Consider the following 22,401-nt stretch of genomic DNA (forward strand, 5'->3'; position numbering starts at 1 on the left):
CAGACTTCTTGTGTTGTTGTGGGTTTTTTTAGAGAACAGAGGGAAAAGAAACATTTTTCCTCTCACATTACACACATGCATACATTGGATTAAATCAATAGTTGAAGACTTAATACAGCCATGCAGGAACTTGTTTGACTTACAAAATAGTTCATTTGCGCTGAAAATTTGATTTGAGTTCTAATCACACACACTTAGTTTTGAATTTGATGCTTTTGATAACATTTATAATCATAGGGACCAAGTTCTTATTTGGGATGAGTGATAGGTAACTTCTGAAACAGTTCCCGAAATGACTGGGACTCCTACCAGGATAAAATGTTATTTAGTCTGGAACTAAATGAAAGTCAGCATGCATCTTTTTATACATGTCTGGATCTTGTCAGAAAATCTTAACCTAAGCCAAAATCAAACCTGTTGTATCTTAATGAAATGCCAGTGTCCTTAGTAGAGACACATTTGCTTACCAGACACCAGCACTAAAGCTGACCCCAACTGTTGTGAAAGAAAAAAAATCTACTCATACTGTAAGAATCTTGAAAATAACCTTAAAGAAGAGTAACATAATGTTCTCTTCCATTAGGAAAAATGCATTCATAAGGTTTCAGGATGTTTATTTCAAGATACAAATGTCTAGAATACTACTGCACTTAATTAGAGCAGATGGTTTCTACCTTATCTGTTGCCAACTTTTTAATGGGGGTCTTCCTTACAAAATTTTTCACCTCAGTTGGCTTGGGTAGACACAGACTAGTGTCTAGGTTGACTAGTGAACAAATTTAACTCATGGACTAGTCCCCAGATGACATATTTTACTCTTTCTTCCCAGCATCCAACAGATCCATGTTTGTTTCCACTTCTTCATAACACCTTTCTAATACATATCCTCTCAGCTTCTAAAAACAGAGTTCCTAAGTCTTGCCTCTGTCCACTTCCTCAACAGCAGCCTTGGGGCTGCTGTCATAGTTTTGGGGACTCACATGAAGGATCAATTCTTCTAGAGGATAGCTAAAAGGCTAGTGGTAGAAGTAAGCAGCCTATTCTTCACCAAACATGGCTGAAAAGGAATGAATTCTCCTTGCCGTAATGTGGAGGAAATTACGTAAAAGGAGGATTTCTAGCATCCACCCAGTACTGGGTTGCTCTGGAACTGGGTAGACCAGAAGTGATGGAGAGGTAACATGGGTTGCTGAGATTACAAAGAACATTTTTATTGTTGATGCTCTTTATTCTACCCTCTCGTGCAGTTTGGAGAAAATGCTTGCTGACAGCTCTGTCTGGAGGGGAGCTCCATATTGGGTGGGGAGCAGTCACTTAGTTCTAATCTTTAAACAGATAAAAGGTAAAAAGTTGAATGTCAATACATAAAGGAGATGTAAACTAAGAATTTCTGAGCAGGCTTGAAATATTGTTTTCTGTCTCCTAATACCCAAATTTGACCCTGTCCTGATCTGACTGTATTGCTATGACATGACATACGTAAAGGACAAGGATGACTTTCTGAATACAGGAAGTTTTTCTGTAAGTTCAGAAAACTGAAAGCATAATTACCAAAGAGTAAGTTTTTCATATTAGAATTTTTAAAGAAATTAGTTCTCATACTTTTCCTCAAATTGTGGCTGTTACAGTGTGGCAGGACAGATTTATCACTAGTTGGATCCTCTGACTATAGAGGAAAACTAACTTAGACTATTTTAATTTGCTAGAGATGGGGTGAGATATTTCTTACCCTAACTCTCATTATGGAAGCTGTTCTAGTAGAGCAGGCAAGGGTCTATAAAAGAAACCATAAAACAGTGTCTGCAGATGATATACTGCATTTCTGAGATCCAGATATCCAGTTTCAAGCTGTATTTTTTATCTAACAACACTATTGGCAAGGCTAGCGAACAATTTCCTGAAGCAACAAAAAATCTGTCTCTCATTGTAGCCTTTTCTTTATGGTCCTGAGTTCTATTAGCCATATATATACACCATGAGCCATCTCTATGGAACCCCATCTAGGATGATCACATGCTAAAGCTAAACACACATATAAGTCCTCTGGTGAACTAGAGCCTAAAAAATATTTTTAAAATTATTTTACAGAAATATTTTATAACTAGCAGAAATAGAAATACGCTGTGACATTATTTTGCCAGTTCTGCTTTGCCTATGCCAAAATATTTTCACTGCGGTATATTTTTTCTTCCTTAACTGGAGATTTTACATTCTGAGGTATTTGAAGTATCTTTTGTACTGTTAGAATTATGTTGTATGTTATTTGACTTTGACATTGTCTCTATATAATTAGCAATCAGCATGTTTTTATTTTCACATTACAATGGCTTCCACTAGTTTCTAGCAGTTTGTAATTATGTGAGGGATTTTTCTGTAATGATTATTCCTGGTTGCACATCTTTAGATCCTTCATAGACCCTGCACTTCTGAAAATGTTTTTATACTCATTCTCTTGGTTGTGATCCTGGGATTGGTTCTTCCCTGAGACTGGTGAAAATCAGAAATTGTTTACTGTATCAACAACTTGATGTAAGTAATAGCAGAGTCTGATTTGAGTGATAATCAAGCATACCCATATCCCGAATTTCATTTTTACTGCTGATTAAATCTGATCTATAATTTTCTATAATACTGTAGCATGTCCTATAGTCAATAGAAATCATGAAGAAAAAATGTGAGCAATACTATTAAGTATAGATTGTCTTTTCATAAATAATATATTTTGCATCAGTCATAATAATTTCCTTCTTTGTAGCATGCTAACACCTGAAAGTACTTATTTCATTGTATTACGAGCTACACAAAGATATCAAAAAAGCATACATAATAGAGCATTCATTTTTACTCTTATGAAGCAGTCTAACAAAATCCAAGATCCAAATCAAACTCTCATTCTGAGCTCAGTAGGTGGTTTAGTGTATATAACATGTAAAAAAGAATGTGATGTCTCATCTATAAATGGAAAGGTCTCAAAGGAAAATGATTTCCTTTTTGACTTATTTATATATAGTGGGTACAACCGTACAGTACAACACAAAGATCTATCCTTGATATTCTCTGATAGGTGAATGTTAAAGAGGATCTTTTGGGGGAGAGGAGGCAAAAGTTAATGATTATCATAAAGTTTCTTAGTGATATTTTTTATAAAACCACAGACCAGATTCTCCACTGTGCTGTTTTGCACTGCCATTCCAGCCAAACCAGTAGGAAATGTTAGCACTGAGGTCTGCTACTTTGTCATACACATTTTTCAATGGTTGTACTCCAGTTCAGCATGAATCAAACCCACTGACTTTTTCTCTCTCTAGAACATTTTTGTTTTTCATATTTTACATGTTTTCCCACATATTTTCTAGTTATTTTAACTTCAAACTTAGATGTCAAAATTCTCTGTCTACTAGTAGTGAAAAGTATATTTGCTTGGCACAAATGATAGTTTCAAGTCCAGTCTCATTAAATAAACTCCTGATTTTGGTAGACTGTTTCACACTCTAGAGACATCACTACATCTTTAGTACACTATTTCTCTATATCTTCCCCCAAAGATTATATTTGTGGACTTAGGCACTAACTCTAGGAGGACTAGCTCATTAAGGCAAACAACATTTAATTGCAGTTTAAGTGCTTTAACTTGGTTGACTGGATCAGCATTACATTTTCCTTTCTAAAAGCTAGTGACCATGTTCTGGGCTCTTTTGGGTATATTTATATTGTCTGTTTTCTGCCTCAGGCCAGAAGCCCCAATTCCTGTACCAATTACTGTGAATCTTCTCATGCCCATCCTGCTCAAGTCTAGTGCCATCTGGAGCAGACTAGCATCATGATCATGATTTTAGTAGGAAGCAGACCACCAGGTCATCTTCCTTCTGTTCTGCCTGCGGCTTCATCAGCAAGGAAACTAGCTAGCTCACTGGAGATCAGAGCATTAGGGCAAACCAACTCATATATTGTTAGGACAATCAGGTTCAGATCAGCTCCTTATAGCAAAACAAATTCACAACATAGATGCCTTCATCATAAAATCTAGAGTTCACACTGTTGTCACCAAGATTAGAATACAATGCTAGGGTTTTTTTATTATAATTATCCTATTGCTTAACTTAGAGTATGAGGAGGAAGAAAACAAAGGAAGGGAAAATTTAAAAGTGAAGACTCTAAAATGCTTCCTTGAAAGGATTAATGAACATTATTATACAAAGAGATTGAAGTTTTTAATTTGAACATTTTGAATTTCCTTTTTGCCATATCAACATAAGCATAGGCTCTTCATCTGATTCATTGCTACTGCTCAGTAAAATGAATCAACACACAGAAAATTATTAAATATCTATTAAATAAGTCAAGACATCTATAATTGCAGTGACTCTGATTAATTGCTTAGAAAAGGCAATGGACACTGAAAACAGAATGTAGCTCTTAGGAACCAGTTATGCATGAATAGCTTTGATAGACTTTCCTGTGGTACAGTGAATCAGTTGGTGGTTTTGGGGATGAGTGTGTGAAACTTCAGTGTTGGTAAAGTACATCTAGTTTCAATTCTTAGACTTACCACAATTCAAAATATTTTTGTAGGGAAAAACAATTAAAGAAGTATCTGCAGAGATAATATAATATGATTTTTTTTCTGTCAGTTACATTGGATGGCTGTTTTGTCACATCTAGCTGGTGTATTTCTCTACATAGCAAATTAGGAAATGAGACTGAGATTTATATGTAAAGTCCTACACATGGGACAGAATAACTCTTCATGATGGTACAGGCAGGGATTGACTGTTTGGGGAGCGGCTTTGCAGAGAAGACCTCATGGCACTGGTGAGCAACAAGTCAACATGAGTGGACTCATGCAGTGCACACTGGGCTGTGTTAGTAAAAGTGCAGCCAGTAGGTCAAGGAAAGTGATTATTTCCCTCTGTCTGCCACTTATTAAACTACAGCTGGAGTATTGTGTCCAGTTTTGGGTCCCCCAACTACAAGAGAGACATTGGCAAACTGGAGCAAATCCAACAGGGCACCTCCAAGGGGTTATGGGACTGGATCACATGATATGCAAGGAGACAAAAAGGTGTTGACTGTGCTCAGCCAGGAAAACAGAAGAATAATGGTGGGGTGAGGGGGAGCTAAATGCTGTCTTCCACGAACAAAAAGGAGGTTATAGGCAGAAGAGTGCTTTTCTCAGGAGTGTACAACGAAAAGAAGAGGATGGTCGTAAGCTGCAGCAAGGGAAGTTCTGGTTTGATATATGGAAAATATTCTTCCTGATGTGAGTGGTTAAGCACTGGCACAGGCTGTCTGGAGAGATGCAGAATCTCCAGCTTTGGAAATATTCAAAACTTGACTGGACAAGTTCCTGAGCAACCTGATTTAACTTTGATGTTACCCCTGTTTTGAGCAGGAAGTAGGACCAGATGATCTTGAGATGTGTCTTACAACCAAATATTTTTATATGATCCTATATATACTATTGCATTAAGCTATGCAGCATCTTTTGTGGAAACAAAATTCTTAGTAAGTGCCAGGGTAATTGAATTTATGGGTTTGAATTTATTTATTTAGGGCTGAATCACTTTCCTGGGAATACTAGTTGTTACCTAGATCTTTTTCACAACTCGTTATTCCTTTTGAACAGAGGCAGAGCCTGTATCCTTCATATCATTGAGATGTATTATTGCCAAATAAATAAAACTACTTCAGCTATTCCAAACATTTGTACTGTAATAATCTGTGCATCATGTGGAAGGAAAAAAATGTAACAGTCAAAATATTTGTTTAGTTCTCTATCACTTCAATCCTATTATTCGTGAAGAGGTCTTCAGATACCTCTGACAACAAAAATCTGCTGTCTGCACTAATAGTTTCTACAAAATAAATTAACCAATAAGAGAACAGACATTATTTCTTATTTTCAACAAGAAAATAGAACGTTTATAATCTCAAAAACGCATGATCCTTTTTATAGACTGAAAATAGTACATATTCTGTGTGACTTTATATTATTAAAACAGGTAGAAATAATATACACTGTTCATAGCATATAGTTCATGTAAATCATGCTATCCCCTCAAACTGCTTTTGGAATAAATAGCCACTTGCACAAAGAATAGTCTCCTGTCAGCCGGGGACTGTTAAAAGAAACAAACTCTGAACCAATCAGCAATTACTGGTAACATGTTCCCTACATCCAAGCTGGTTTTATGTCCTATATTAGAAAGGCTTCTAAGCATTAACCAGTCAGCCAGAAGGAGTTAGGATCTGAGTTAATTACAATCCCATTCTGTGATGGAATCAAGGGGTACCCTCATATACAGCTTGTTGTACCATTTTGCCAATTTTTCATAGCTGCCATACTGCCAAAAGGAAAAACTACAAATCAGTCAACCAGCTTCTCAAAGTTCATGAGGGGGGTTGCAAGTATCTTGAAAGCAACTGAAGCACAGAAAGCAGTGTGAGTTTCATGAGAGAAAAAACAGCTGGGAATAGCTTTGAGTGAGGGAAGGGTAGGAAAGGGACTGAAAAAGCTAGGTTCCTCTTCTGGGTAATAACTGTTTATCTGAAAATTTCTATAGGTATCACTCTTCATTTATGTAGTTTGTTGCAGGGGCCAAAAGCAGATAGGGAGACTTCCTTAGCTTCATTTTCCATTTTTGGACATCCTTTCAGATCTGAACAGGGTAGAGATAATTGGAGGAAACACAACTACAATATTTTTTTATTCTGTGTTTTTTCCTATCTCCTTTACTCCATTGTTAGGCTATTTACCTGTCTGTGTGGAGACACACTTCTTGGAGCAGTGATATTTTGTCAAGTTATTTGATTTTTAAATCAACTGTTCTTTTTTTCCTGTAAAAACAATAGTAATCACCCTCCATTATCGTGATGCAAATTTAGGTTTCACTCTGCTAGCTCAGCACATGAGGTATTAGCCTGCATCCTGATGTGAAAAATGGATATGAGCACAGCTCCTATTATTGACTCCAAGCTAATGCTGTGCTAGCCAAGTGATAAGAGATCCAGCAAATGAGTCATATTGAACTCCAAGGTTTCCCACTTTCTTTAAAACTGACTGTTTATGATGTCAAGCTTGTGTGGAACTGAAGATGTCAAAGTTCCCTGAAAACACTGTGAATCCAGCTCTTGGAAAGCATAATACTTATTTGAAGGCTGACTGAATACAGAATTTAAGCATCAGGGAAAAATAAAAACACAGACTGATTACAAAGGTATTTTAATTAAATAAAGCAATAAACTGCATACTTTCTCTTGAAAATCCTCTATTAACATGTTGTAGGGAGGTCTGGCTTTGTAGTTTCATTAATACACATGAACAGACTGTATACAGTCACTCAATCTGCTTTTCTTTCTCTTCAGATACTTTTCATCTTTTACTTGTTCCTCTTGTTTAACTTGGCCATGTGTTTATCTGAGAATGTTAAATGTTGAGAAATCAAATTAATCACCTAGTTAGTGCATAAAGACTACGCTGAAATGATAGGTCTATGGCAATGACATGCAGGGAGCATTATTCTGAGACTATTTGCAGGAAAAATGTGTGTTTCATAGTGAGTCTACAGCAGATGTATAAATTATATCTGTCAGTATTACAAGTGTCACCTTCATGAAACCTTCCTTCTGGCCTTCTGAGAGGATGGTTTTCAATTGGTTCATTATCTGTGCAATTCAACTTTCTTCCCACTTTTGCCTTATGTAAGTTCAGAGGAACTGTTGTTGGATGGCCAGCTGACAGCTGCCACATGTGCAGCTTCTGTGGTTTAAACATAGAATATGAATCTTGGAAAGGACTGAAGGAAGTATAATTGCTCAGTCAAAAGCCCTGCATCCAAAAGCTTCTTTACACTTGGGACAGGTTATGGTTCAAGAAAATATCCTTCTCCTGTGAATAAACCTAAGAATTACTGTCCTCCCTTTTGTGCTTTCTCATAATGGGAAGGTATCTACTACAGCTGCTAATAAAATTCTGTGTACAAGGCATCTGCCAGCTTGGAGAAAAAGCAATAGTCCTTGGGTAGGTCTTTTCCCTTGTGAAGCTCTGCTGTTTGTGGTTAACAGAAGGAACTGGTACCAACAATGAAATGCTGGAGCTACTTTCAGTGTTCTCAGTACTGAGAGACATCTGAACACTGCTGGTTTCTTTCATGGTGTAAGATCAGAAAAAATGAAGGAATCAATAAAAAGTCTGCTTTACTTGTGCTTTTGCATATGTATCATTTTTAGGGATGCTCAGGCTACGTCTACACTGAGAAATGAAATAGTGGCTGAGTTTAAGCACTGGGCCCCAGTCATCCACACTACCTATTTGCTATTCTGTCTCCAGTTTTGACTTCTCCAGCTGGCTCTGTGCAAAACAAATCTGCAGCTCACCCTAGCCAGTTTCGATTTGAATCCCTTAGTGTCACTTGGTTTCAGGGCCAGTGTACAGGCCTTGGTCTGCTTTTATTTAGCAGTACAAAGTCTCAAAGACCAGTTCCTTGTACAAGGTTTTACTCACTTATGTGATATGTTTCTGTGTTAGACTGGCTTTTCTAAAATTCTAAAATTTTCTAAAACCTCACAACTCAGAAGGCACAGATACTTTTGTTTGCTGAGCTTCCACAGACGTTCCTTATGGAGATGACAAAGAACACAATGGATTATAGGTCCAGGCAAAGAAATGTGTTTTATTTAAAAATATGGAAGAAACTGACCATTTGCAAAAAGCGATAGAGGTGGAAGAGGCATATTGTGTATATGGAATGGCATAAGCAAATGCTGCGTTTTGGTTCCTGAGGATTTGAGGACACATTCTTCCTTGAGAAATCACAACAGATTGTTCACCAGCAGAGAAATGTACACCACAGGCTGTTGTCACTGCCTGCATGAATGCCCCAGCTTCTGCTCCAGCAAGTCAGAAAGGGTATGCTTCTAAGAAACAGCTTATATTTAACCCTTGTGAAATATAGGTCACTGGTACTCCGAAGGAATATTCGCTTTCATTTCCTTTGCACTTGCCTTTTGTTTTAGAGCAGATGTATCCTGATCATATGCATGAAATCATGGTTCCCTAAACTGAAATATATTCTAAACAAAGGCAGTTATTATAATAAATGATGAAGGAACTTATTATATAGTAAAATATAAGTAAATAGCAGTAGACTGGTAAAATATCCCAAGCAAACCAGCAAAAGCACTGAAGTTGCAATATGAAGTGCAATTTAAATCTCAATTGTACATGTACCCTTCCCATCCCCTGCACTTGAGCAGAACATGAAGGCTGTAACGAAATAAGCCAGCAGGAGGACTCCTGCCTTGACCCTCAGGCAGGCTTCCTGATGCCTCCTGAGTTAGACCACTACTCAGTGTCTATCTTTCTCCACAGCATTCAGCCCGCAGCTGTAAAGGCCTAATGCTAATTCCATCAAATGCTGTAATCAGGGAAACAAGATCTCTTCTTTACCAAACACTCCTCTTAAATTTACTCCCTAAATACCACCTTGGTGAAATAATGATGGTGAGACCTCTGCTCCTCTTATTCCTTATTGCTGCCTACCTCGCACCAGTCAAGTTCAATCCTGAAAGAGGCTGCAGCACTTTTGATTCCAGTCTCCATTGTCACCACAAAACTGATTTACTCAGCATCCAAATACTTCAGTGAAAGGCAGAAAGGATGGCAGACAAAACAATCTGTACTTGGGTAACTAAACTATAATGTTAACTAAATTATATCGTAAATGCACAGGGAAACAGAGACAGCATAACTGTAACTTTTAACTGCAAGCTCCTTTAGTGCTTCATTTTAGTATTTCAATGATAATCTAACATCAGGGTTTTTGTAAAATCCCATCATGCATTGAACTGACACAGAACCCTTAATTCTCAAACTATGACTGCTTATGACGGCAAAAACTCACATCTTGTTTTGAAAAGAAGACCTGATGACAGATATATCTCATTGCTGTTTGAGGGAAACATTTTTCTTTTTCTGAAGTACTGAATTTGCTGGACTTGTTACAAAACCCAGTTTTTCCAGGGAAAGTTGGCGAGGATACAAGCCAAGGGACCCAAAGCTGGGAGAGTAATATTTCTATTTATTTTGTCAGAATTACTGTGTTAGGACTATAGTCAAATTGTACTAGTTGCATTTGTGAAGGAAGAAAAGCAGAAAGGGGGTAATTTCTTTGCCTTAATTTTCCACTTGAAACTTATAGGATAATCATTTTTGCCTAACTGTTTTGAGGTGATAGCATGATAATTAGTAACATGTTGGAAGATTAAGAATAATTTACATTTTCTAAATGGTCCATTGTATTAATTATCAGTTATTGTCACTAATATTACTTCTGTTACTAAATATTTGTGTTTCACCCCTGGGAAAAAAAAAAGAAATCTTTCATATTCTATCTTCTGATGTAATAAATAATTTTATACTGATTCACCCTTTGCACTGCTTAATCCTTTGAAAATTCACATTGCTTGGTATAGTTCAAACACATTGAACTAGATGTTAAATTAAATATTCCTGGAGTGCTAGTGCAAAATTGATAGCAACAGCAATATTCTTTCTCATCCTTAAGAGGTGATAAGAATTAAGAAGATACAAAAATGTTCCCCTCTTTATGCTTTCAGCTGGAATACCCAGACATATACTGGCAAAAGTATGGGAAAGACTAACATGGCCAGATTTCTTAATAAGACAAAAAGAGAGGCAAATATCTGAGATCCTCTGTACCACTTAGTGACAAATTCACAGATACTTCCAAGGACACTGGGTACAATGCATATGAAACGTCAGTTCCTGTTACAGGATCATAGGATAATTCAGGTTAGAAGTGACCTCACAGGTCTCTTGTACAACCTCCTGCTCAAAGCAGGGTCACCTATGAGATCAGATCAGCTTGCTCAGGGCTTTATCCAGTTGGGTCTTGAAAACCTCCAAGGATGGAGATGGCACAAGCTCTCTGGGCAACCTGTTCCCCTGCCTGACTGTCCTCATGGGGAAAAAGGTTTTCTTTATATCCAGCCTGAAATTTGTTCTTGCAGCTCATGATGGGTGTGTCTCATACTCCCACCATGCATCCTTGTGACGAGCCTGATTCCATCTCTTCGATGATTTCCTCTAGGTGCTGGGGGGCTGCTGTTAGGTCCCCCCAAAGCTGTCTCTTCTCCAGGCCGAACAAGCCCAGCTCACTCTGCCTCTCCTCAAAGGAGAAGCGCTCCAGCCCTCAACCAGCTTGGTGTCCCTCTCCTCAGCTCCCTCCAGTTTGTCAATATCTCTCCTGTACTGGGGGGCCCAAAACTGGACACAGTATCTAGATGTGGTCTAACAAGTGCTGACCAGAGGGGGGTGATTACTTACCTAAATCTACTGGCTGTGCTTCTGTTAATACAGTCCAGGTTACTGTTCTTTCCCACCTGGTCATGTGCCACTGGAGGTGCCAGCACTTCCAGCTCATTTTCCTTAGAGCTGCTCCCCGGCTAGGCAGTCCCCAGCCTGTGTCATTGCAGGGTGCTCTTCCTTTCCAGGTGCAGGACTTTGTATTTGCTCTTGTTGAATTTCATAAGATTCCTGTTGGTGCATTCCTCCAGCTTGTCTCAGTCTCTCTGAATGGCAGCCCTGCCCTTGAGCACATCACCTGGTCCCTCTAATTTTGCGTCATAGGCAAACTCAATGAGAGTGCACTCCTTCATCTCCTCCAGGTCACTGATCAAGATATTAAATAGGACAGTTCCCAGTGTAGACCCCTGCAGCACTTTAATTTTTACCAGCCTTCAGGTAGAGTATGACACATTAACTATAATCCTCTGAGCCAGGTCATCCAACCAGCTTTTTACCCATCTTGTACTTTCATCCAAACTGTAACATCCTTACTTGGCTACAATAATATTGTGTGAAATGGTGTTGAAAGTCATGATAAAGGTGAGGTAAATGACATCCCTTTTTCCACACTGACTAGATAGTCAGTGTCAGAGCAGTGTTTTTATGGTTGAGTATGTATATTCTAACTGCAAAAGTTGCAATAGAACATTTAATTTTAAAAACAGATCTACTTCAATTAAATATAATCTTAAGTATCAACAAGGTCTTATTTAACCATTATTTGCACACAATAATTTGGAATGATTATACCTGGAAAGATCTGTCACTGAAAACAAAAAGTACTCCTACTCCTAGACCACTTTTGCCAAGGCTCAGTACAGAACAAAGAGCCACTTTCACAGCCAGGTTAGGACAACCTAAACTTAATTGACTAACAGAAATGGTGATGACCTCTCTCCTTTCAAGTGTGATTATGCTACTTACCTTTGATGTCATTTGACTGACATTTTTATTGAGAATAGGGCCACATGCAATGAAAGAAAAGAATTTTCAATATATTTAAGAGCTTTTTCCTTTTATTTTAAGATTTTTGCTTTGGTTTTGAATAAGCTCACTGCATGTTCCCAGCTTTGGAAATAATGATGAAGAAAAGGCCCAACATAAGTGGAGTGTTGCAAGCTGTCATAGTTCTAACAGCAGTTATCTCCTGTAAAGCTTTCTATTTTATCTTGGCAATCTTCCAGTAAAATTGAGGATTTCTCCCTCAGATTGAACATACTGCAAATTCTTATTGGACTAGCACTGTACATAACCTTGAAGCAGAAGAAGTTTCATCCTTGACTTTTCTCTGATCTTCCCCTCTGGAATGCAGCTCCGCATGGTGCTTACATACTTCGATGGATGAACACTGAAATCATCATCCATTCTCTGCATGTTGGTAAAAAAGTCCTGACATGGCATGATGGTGGCCTCCAAACACTTGGTTTTGCTGGGAAGAGGGTGCCTCCTGTGCAAACTCTACAAGTCCTGTAAAGCTATCTTTCAAGGACCCATTGCCAGCTCCTCTGTAAAGTAGGTGCACGGGTCATGGTGGTGAAAGGGTAGTTATGTTTCAGGGAAAAGTAAAGAGCAGGTCTGAGAATGGACACTAGTCCAGTGAACTCTGAGGTGTGCATATTTTCTAATCAAATTGTTGGCTGAGAAGCTGTAGGTAGCTTGGATTCTGGAACCTTAACACTGTTTAGGAAGTGCTGATCTGAGACTGTTTGCTTGACCAGTTCTGTAAGCCAAACACGACCTGTCCAGACTTCACGAATGAGACTTTATACCTAATGCAAGACAGTTAATGCAGTAAAATGTTCAGGATTTTCCCCTCCAAAAAACTCTAAAGCTTGGTCTAAGATCACATCTGAGTATGTGACTGTATAAACAGTATAGATAAGTCTCTACTGGAAACTCAGTTTTGCTCTGAACTCATCTACTAAGGCAGATCTCTGCAGAGCAAGTGGTGTATCAGAAAGGAGAGTGTGTGTTAAACTGTCAAACAGATTCCACTAAACAGGCCCTTGAGATTTATCTGTCTCAGCTGGAGGGACCTTTCCAATTCTCAGAACAACAGAATATCCAGACCACCAAAAATTAGTTTAAAACCACTGTTACCTACCTTCTAGAAACAATGTGCTATTCTAAAGAATTTTACCAATTCTTTGTGTAATAAATCTGGTTAACTCATGCCCCCTCTGCAATCAGTGGAATTACTACAAGTGCTACAAAAAATGATTTTATCCTTAGATGGCCTGAATTGCTGTCTGGAGATGTCTGTCTCTTCCTATCAACCATGAAGGGACCAGAGGGCTAGGCTCCTCAAATGGGTACCTTAGTTAAATACTTGAGGCTAGGTGGAATGACTCAGGGCCTCATAGTCCAAACATTCTGCAGGAATGGTTATTTTTAGTTTCTTTCTGCATCTTATTAGGACAGAAGAAAAGGTCCAAGCCCTGAAATAATTATATTAATATTGTCTCAAACCTTTTTTAACTTCTGTTACACTTTCAGCTTGGCTCAATGCCAAATGCTGTGTTACTGAGTCATGTCTTTTTGTGAACCATAACAGAGCTGCTAATGAAGCCCTTAAGGTTACCTATTTAGAACAGCCTCTAATTTAAATGAATACATTACCCTGGTAATTAAATATTACTATCTTTCCTACACAGCAGGCAAACTAAAAAGTTCCCTTTCCCTTTTCAGCCATGTAAAAAAATAATGAGCCAGATTTTGTACTTGGGCAACAGAGCACAGCCATGTTGCAGCTTCTAGAAATTCAGCAATTTCTACTTGCCGATAATCTGCATTGGTCATTTCTGTCCTAAGTATGTTAAGGACCTACACATATTTTACAATATTCAGGAATGAATGCAAATCAATGCAAAAAAGCCATGATTTAATGCAATCACAGAATCACAGAATGGTTGAGGTTGGACAGGACCTCTGGAGATCATCTAGTCCAACCCCCCTGCTCAGGCAGGGTGACCCAAAACACATTGCCCAGGACCCTATAATAAAGAACGTGTCAGAGGATGTTTTACTCTGGATTCATTTCTGCTCTTATTTATACACATTCACTGTTGGCTTTCCCCTGTTCTTCAAAGCTTTCTGTAACATCCTTCCTTCCTCATGTCCTTGCTTCTTGTTTGCAAGTGGTCACCAACACTGAGCCTGTCCCTGGCAAAAGACCTTTCACTTTCTTAAAATCTTTCCTCAAAACATCATATTTTTGCAAAGTGGCTCAACAGCCATCTCTCTAACTTTTTCCCCTTCTAAAAGTTTGCATTTTGCTCTAGTGGAGTATCTGAAATTGACAAAGTAATGCAAACAGTAAATATCAGATTAGAATGGCACAACGTGGATTAAAGCAAGAAAAAAGAATAAATCACCCTATCTGAAAATCCTGCAGATTACAGAAATCAAGCCAAAAATGTAAAAAAAAAAAAAAAAAAAGAAAAAAGAAAAAAAGAAAAAAGAAAAAAAGAAAAAAGAAAAAAGAAAAAAGAAAAGAAAAAAGAAAAAAGAAAATAAAAAAGAAAGAAAAACTAGGTGGAAATACTAGTAGATCCATTGTGTCAGGAGAAGAGGAGATGAGTCAAAGAAACACATCAGCTTAAGTAGCTGGCACTGTTCAGATGCTGCTCAATCATTTGTGTGGAGGATATGGAAATGTACCCCTCCAGAATGGATATATAGCTGCATGGAACTGGTCAAGAATATTGATAAGTGACAAAGCATGACTGGCTAGTCAAGGTCCTTACAGAATCACACAACTGCATGACTTAGTGTTCTCTTAAAAAAATTCTCAGTATGCTGTTGTATATAGTATTGAGGGGCAAGTGACACTGTAAAATGATGGTGTCAAAAGGCATTTTCCTCCATGCTGTCACTAGCAGATGACAACATCCCAGAGAAACTCTGAATGCTGCAAAACCAGACACCTAAAAGGAAATTAATTCCATTATAACTTTAGCTATAGAAAAAGTGGTATAAGATATTTGCCTGGTTTTCTCTTCACTAGTCAATAGGGAAAAAAGGCAGCTCCAAGGTGCAAATAATCTCATTTACAGCTAGGTGAACAGAAATATATTCTGGAAGTGGCTGTTCCCTTCCATGGATGACTACCATGGAGGTATTCCATTTGAGATTGAAATGCCTAAATTTAGACATCTATAGGTAGATGTGCCCTACTCCCATTATCAGTGACTATCTAGTTAATACAGTCAATGGATCCTAGGAATAAATTCAGTTCACCCTGAAGTATACAGCTAGAGATACAATTCAGTTACCTACACACACACATCTAGTGCCATATCAGATGCCCTGAAGTGTTCTGGCCTCCAGTTTCTTGTCCAGAAGGACATATATCCCCTGTAGGTCTTGTGTCATATTTACTAGCTCTGTTTATATGTCTCAGATAGCTTAGGCCATCTCAGATAGCACTAGACCCCTATGTTTAGGAACCTAAATTGGTCTCTAGTGGCTTTTCAGCTGAATCATGCTCTAGGACCTGCTGACTGTATTATTCACTGCTACAGGAGCTCATATACCTGCCTTACATGTAAACAACAACAAGTAGACCCTAAAGGGGTCTCAATTCATACGTGTCTTGCACCTTTGAGGTGCCCAAAGATATCTGAGACATCTGCACAGGAATGCAGGACACAGAAAATATGGGTTATTGTAGAAGGGAAATCTGTTGAAAAATAATACTTCTAATGCTGAGTCTCTTTCTCTGGAGATATTCAAAACCCGCCTGGGCATGATCCTGTACAATGTGCTCTAGGTGACCCTGCTTGAGCAGAGGGGTTGGACTAGATGATCTCCTGAGGTCCCTTCCAACCTCAACAATTCTCTGTAAAAGCCAAGATGAGTCTACAATCTCAATTCCTTTTCCCAGATTTGCTGAGCTTTTGCCTGTGTAGAAAAAATAAAGCAAACTGAAAGCAGTTACATACCAGATGAGCAGATCTGCTCTTGTGTGTCACTGCAGAAACCTTGCAGCACACATAACTTGTTGATTGTTCCACTTTCATTATTGTGAGGACAAATTTACTGTATAAAGTAAAACATAATTAAAAAAATGTGTGTTCAGTGCTATCCTCTCTTTATTCTGTTTCAACATACCTTTGTGCTGGATTTAAGTTGTGTCAGGTCCTATAAAATGAGCTCTATATAAATGCAAGTGAAAATACCAGGAAAGTGAAGCAACACAGAAGCAGAGGAAAAAACAAACAAACAAAAAAAACCCTATTTGTATTCCATATCTATGAGTCATACTAATGACATAAAACTGATTTCCTAAAGCAGCTTTTCACAACTTTTCGGTAAAAACTCAGCATTTTTTTTTTTTTTTTAAATCCTTCCTTCAGTCCCCCCAGCAGTACCTAACAGATGTTGATGGGTTGATTTCCAGACAATTTAAGCTGTTTGTAACTAACAGCAGCAAAGTTTTCTGGAATTTTGTCCTCAAAAGGCATAATCCTATTTACACGTTTTGCAAATCTTAATGGAAAGTTAAGAAATTTTATTCACAAAGGGAAGGAGCACAGAAGCACAGAAGCATTAGGAGCTGCAATCAGCATTACAGTGTAATTATCACTAGCATAATGTTGCAACAGCATGTACAGGCCCATGCATAACTATGCCTGATTGTGCTGGGCACAGCAGAAAATCCGTAAGTAATAGGCAATCTTTATCCCAAAGATCTTATAGTCCCAGTAATAAAGGGGAACAAGTGTTTGAAGGTGTGCTGCTGCACACAAAGCAAAGCACTAGGTTCTTTGGAAAAGACAGTGGCCTAAGATCCACCTAGGGAGCTGAAGTGGAAACGGATGCCAGAGCCCTGAAGCTACCTACAGACTGTAGCTCAGGTGCACCAAAGTCCACCTTGCAGTCTGATCTGAAGCACATGTTTCAGCTTCATCAGAAAGGACTGAGACTATCTCAAGTCAGGATGAATTGGGACACTCTCAGGGAGTAGGATTGTTGGCATTGCACCCTCTCAGACAGAGGAGGGAGTACAGGTTCCCCCTGGGAATCCTTCTGGGGCTCAGGTATGAACAAGGCACCAAGCAACGTATTCGGATTTTGGTGACTGCATGAATAGCCAGCAGATGCAGATAGCTACTCAAATGATTATTCCATTAAATCCTTAAGTGCTTAGGGAGTTTACATACTTACAGTTTTAGATGGAAGTTGCAGATAGATAAATTCCATTTGTGAATCTAACATTCAATCATTTTTCCAGAATCATGAAGGAAGTTAGCAACAGAAGGAGGAACAAAACCCACTGCCAAGTCTACTTAGTCAAACTGTCTGTCCTGTACTGAGCCTGGGAAATGAGAGAAGTTTCCTTTCATGACTGGTGAGTCACAAGGATTTTTGTGTGTAGGCATCCTGTTTCCTGTGCTTTGTCTCCCAAGATGGAGTCACTAAATTAGGGAAAACAAGATGCAGCATTCAATAGCAATGCCTGAGACTGCAGTGGTCTGAGACACTGTATTCCTAGTGGTCATCATAAGGAAGGATTGTTCCTGTCTCAAGCTCCTTCTACCTCCTCCTGCCACAAATCTGTATCCTCCCTTCTTGGGAGGCAAAAGCAGTGGTAGTGGATGGGGCCCAGGAATATTTGCAGAAATATTGGCTTTGTGGATAGGGCAAAGAAGATAGAAGCCACTGCAATCCAGTAAGTAGAGCAGAGAGTGTTAGAAAAAAAGGGACAAAGGGTGAAGAAGAAATAGATATGGATGTTGGGATTCCTGGAGTGTACCCATAAAAAAGGAGGAAGGATGTTTAAATGCATCACAAGGGAAAACTGTTGAGATAGATAGTATCAAAAGAATATAATTAGAGTATCCTGCTTTATTTTATTTTCTCAGATGTCTCCATCAATCCAAACTATTATCTGAAAGCTATTTCTAGCATTCAGACTTATTGATGAAATAATGGATTGTGAAAGCTCAAAGTTCAAACAAACATTATCAGAGTGCTGGCAATTTCCCCTTCCTTCCCCTTCCCCTGCTCATCAGAATTTATTAAATCTTAGGTTAGAAGTAAGTGGATCAAAGGAGGGTGGTAGACATTGCTGGACCATGCCAAAGGAGATGGACTGAGGATGAGCTGGTGAACAGGGACTGGAGTGGGGGGGAATGTCATCCTGTTCTTTGCAGAAGAAAGCCAAGTGTCTCTGCCAGAAGGACTTGTTAATATTTTGTGCGAACATTTTCTTTTCAGTATGAAAGATCCTCTAGAAGTTCAAATGACTGCAGTCAAACTTGAAAGCTATATGACTTTCACAAACATAAACTCCTGATTGCAATACCAGTGCCATACACATCATCTCTCTGACATGCTCTACTTTAATTCCTGGAGCTGTCAAATTTAGAAAGCTTTATTCTCTACTTACAAGTTTGAATAAAGATCTGAGCTCTTGGGAGGCGTAAGAGTGAGTTCCTATAACTGGAGTTTGTTCTTCTCATAAATCTTATATTTGATAACTGATGTACATATTTACAGAAGCAATGGATGAAGAAAGTCTTTACTATTTTATGTTTATATTACTAAGGCCTACAGTAAAAACAAAGGGTAGAGAGGGAAAAGAAGAATGGCCTATGGATATCTGTTGGAAAAGGGGGAGGTAAATGGAAAGAACCAACAGACAGGCCTAAAACATTTGCTTTGCCTGTCTTATTTTATTTTTTATTCATCAGTTCTCTTAAAAGAGGGAGTTCTGCCAAGTGGGGAAAAATTTCCCACTGAAACTGTGTGCAGAAGTTTCAGCCAGCTAATTATTTAAATGTGTCATGGTTAAGCAGTCACTCTATCTTAGGCCAATAGCTCCCAGTACAGGCATAGAAAGGTTAGATCTTGAGAAGGAGGACAAAAGACTTTGTTTAGGAGCCTCCAAGATACGTGAGAGCAGACGGGTTGCGTAAGAGTGTTCTGGGAGGTAAGAAACAGAAAAAAAGAAGTTGAAAACTCTTCTGTGAGTTAGATGACTGTATGAACTCTTAATACTAGAAGTGCAGCTACTAAGACCTGAAATAGCAAAAGTTATTTGAAGCTCTTGGGCTTAGCACGAGTGCCTTGCAGTTAGGAGTGGAGCGAAGCATGGCTGGCAGGTGTACAGAGCGAGGTGCTGTGCCGGGAAGCAGGTCACAGGAGTCAGGAGTGGCTAAAGGAGGCCATGGGAGGCGTGGGGCCAGCTAGCCCAAGCAAATCCCACCGTGGCTCCATGCAGCTCAGTTTGGGCCTTGTCCCCCAGCAAAACTAACTGGCCTGAATGGCGGGTTAGATGTTCCTGCTGGGGTTGGGGAGGAAGAGCCAGACCCCCAGTAAGCATGTGGTGGGATGAAAGAGGGCTGTAAAGTTCCAGTCACCTTGATTATACATTTAAAATGAAAGCTTGTGTGTTATTTGTCTGCCTTGTTAAAGTCTTTTCTCCTCTCCAAAATTTTGTTCATTAAGCCAGTAATTCATGATTTTGTGCTGGAAAAATTATCTCACTGGGCTAAATCTGTCCCAGGTTCCTAAGGGAGTTTATGGGTTCATTAGTAGTGACACCTTCCAACTTGAATCTAAATTGTATTGCTGCCAACATGTCCCAACATAAGGGCTGTGCACTGTTGGTTAGGGCTATGCACTGCTGGTTATTTCTGCTCGAGGCAGACATCACAGCAACATTTCTTCTAAGGAAGATACAGAGAAGGAACTGAAATGGGAGACTGCCACCGTACTTTATTAACAGCAGGTCTTATTCTCTTTAACTTACTTACTTTCACCAAGTGTCCAAAATGAAAAGACATTGGTGTCAGTTCATTAATAGTTTAGCTAGAACTGTGATGAGATGGTTGTAGCTTGTATGGAGCATATAGCATTCAAAGGTTACAGACGCCTTCTGAGATATCATTAAAAAGTTAGTGCTGTGATGCATTTCCCCTTATGTGGGCTCTGAGCCCTCAGAATCTGAACTCTGTTGCCACAGGTAGAAATTGTGGTTGATGCAATAAGGTGTCTAACTCTCATCTAAATTTTCAATGCTTAGTGAAGTAGTTGTTCTAACTGAAGTGCCCTGTTTCTTTACCCACCCAAGGGAGGAGAGAGAGACATCTTTGGAATAAACTTGGATGTCTTATCTTAAGAGACAGGATATCCCTCTGTGAGTACCTCTCTCTTTTGACCATATAAGGAATTTGCTCGCATACATAAGGAGGACTGCTTTGCCATGCTTTTAAAATTTAGGCACAATTAAATGCCTGTGTTAAGCTGACGGACTCCCACCCTGTGATTAAAAAATGTTTTTTTCTAGTAGCAACAATGACAGCTTCCACTGGGACACCTAAACTTCATTCAGTCCTGAGGTAATAGATAACCAATTATAGCAAGACTTTAAGCCTGTGCAGTGGATAAGCTACTTACATAATTTATGCTATTTAAAAATCTGTGGAGTCTTTATCTATAAACACTGAGATTTTACATGATTTACAAAGCAAACATATGACCTGTTTTAGAGTACCTTGCTCTTGCCTGGCAAAATGTTTATCAAACTTTTTGAATACTATGTCTGAGAGTCTGCAGAAATGGGCGTTTTGGAGACATGGACCCAAACTTGCATACTTCAGTTCTTGCAGTTATGGGATTCATAGACTAAACACATCTTCCTTTGGTGTTAAAAATGTCCAAATATTATCCAAGTGAGTTTTTTTGTGGGGTTTTGTTCTTTTTTTTACATGGAGCCCTCTCACTGCACCTTTCCATTCTTTTGACAAATACTTGCATAGCTATAGTGACTGGCTAACACATGGCTGTCGTGTTTCTGTTTATCTTTCAGATCTTTTTTAAACAAAGGATAATCCTTAGATGCTGTTTCCCAAGTCATTCCTCCCTGCATAGTCAATAATTCAGACTTTTGCTTCTGAAAGAATTTTAATGAGAAATTCATTATGATGGCTACTAAAACTACTCAAAACCAATCTGTGGTGCCAAAGAAAAATTCTAATCTCTCAGATACTCACAAAGCTTACCTTATACTTTATTATTATCAGAAGAGTTCTATGGAAATTTCCAGTATTTCCAGATGTACTTTATATTCCAAATCAGAATAAAAAAACATTTCCAACAGAATGACAATTTAAATGAACATGCCAACTTTTTATTTCAGTACTTTCAAATTATTTTCTCAAGCCATTGTTGAAATATTTAATTTTGATAAGGATTAATGTTTGATTTTGTTCATATTTATATGGCTTGATAAAATAATATCATATGGATGATAATAAATATAAACATTACACTGTCAAAATATTAAAGTCCAAGTGAAGTAAGAAGAAACTGCAGTCAAACAAAATGCTTTACTTTGTGAAATGCAGTGTTTAGACATCTAAATGAAATGACAAAATTGAAATGATTTGACATGTTTTCATTGAAAATTTCCCTGAATATGTGACATTGTTGTGAAACATTTCCATTTCAGTGACAATGTATTTTTCATGGAAAACTAGTGAGGAACCGACAATTTGATTTTTACAAGTGGTCTTCTGAGCAAGAACAAACAGACAAATGTCTTCTATAATTAGTGACAAATCTAAGTTTTTATTCTGCATCCCCATTTATTTTGATAACAAGAAATGATCTATAAAGTGTGAATTTTGTATTATTGTATTTAAGATTTAATTAACCAATTAATAATTCAGTGATTTTGTTTGCATCAGTAATCTTCAGTGTGTGTTTGATGGAAGCGTACAGATTATGTTAAAAGCAGCTGATCCATGAAATACATTTCATTATTCAGTGGGGGATCTTTTCTGGGGGATTCTTTCTATCTCACTTCTTGTCTGCCTGAGAATAAGTGAGCAAGTTAGTTGGAAACTCTTTTCCTTGAAGTCTCTCTCATTAATACAGCCTGTTCTCTTGTTAAATCTGAAAGTCTTTACCTGTTTTTAATTGTTTAAACCCTCTCTTTCTCTCTCTCTCTCTCTCTCTCTCTCTTTGTCTCTATGCCAGTTCAGGATCTGCAGTAATAACAAATAAGAAAAAAAAAAAAAAGT

General features: G+C 38.3%; 1 protein-coding gene across 1 annotated transcript in view; it reads right to left on the minus strand.

Annotated features, from left to right (window-relative positions):
• Positions 1-22,401, minus strand: part of TRPC4 (transient receptor potential cation channel subfamily C member 4) — a 151,552-nt gene that overhangs the window by 40,738 nt on the left and 88,413 nt on the right. The gene's annotated exons all lie outside the window — the stretch shown is intronic.

The sequence above is a fragment of the Apteryx mantelli genome, chromosome 1 (assembly GCF_036417845.1).
Source record: "Apteryx mantelli isolate bAptMan1 chromosome 1, bAptMan1.hap1, whole genome shotgun sequence".
NCBI classification, from domain to species: Eukaryota; Metazoa; Chordata; class Aves; order Apterygiformes; family Apterygidae; genus Apteryx; species Apteryx mantelli.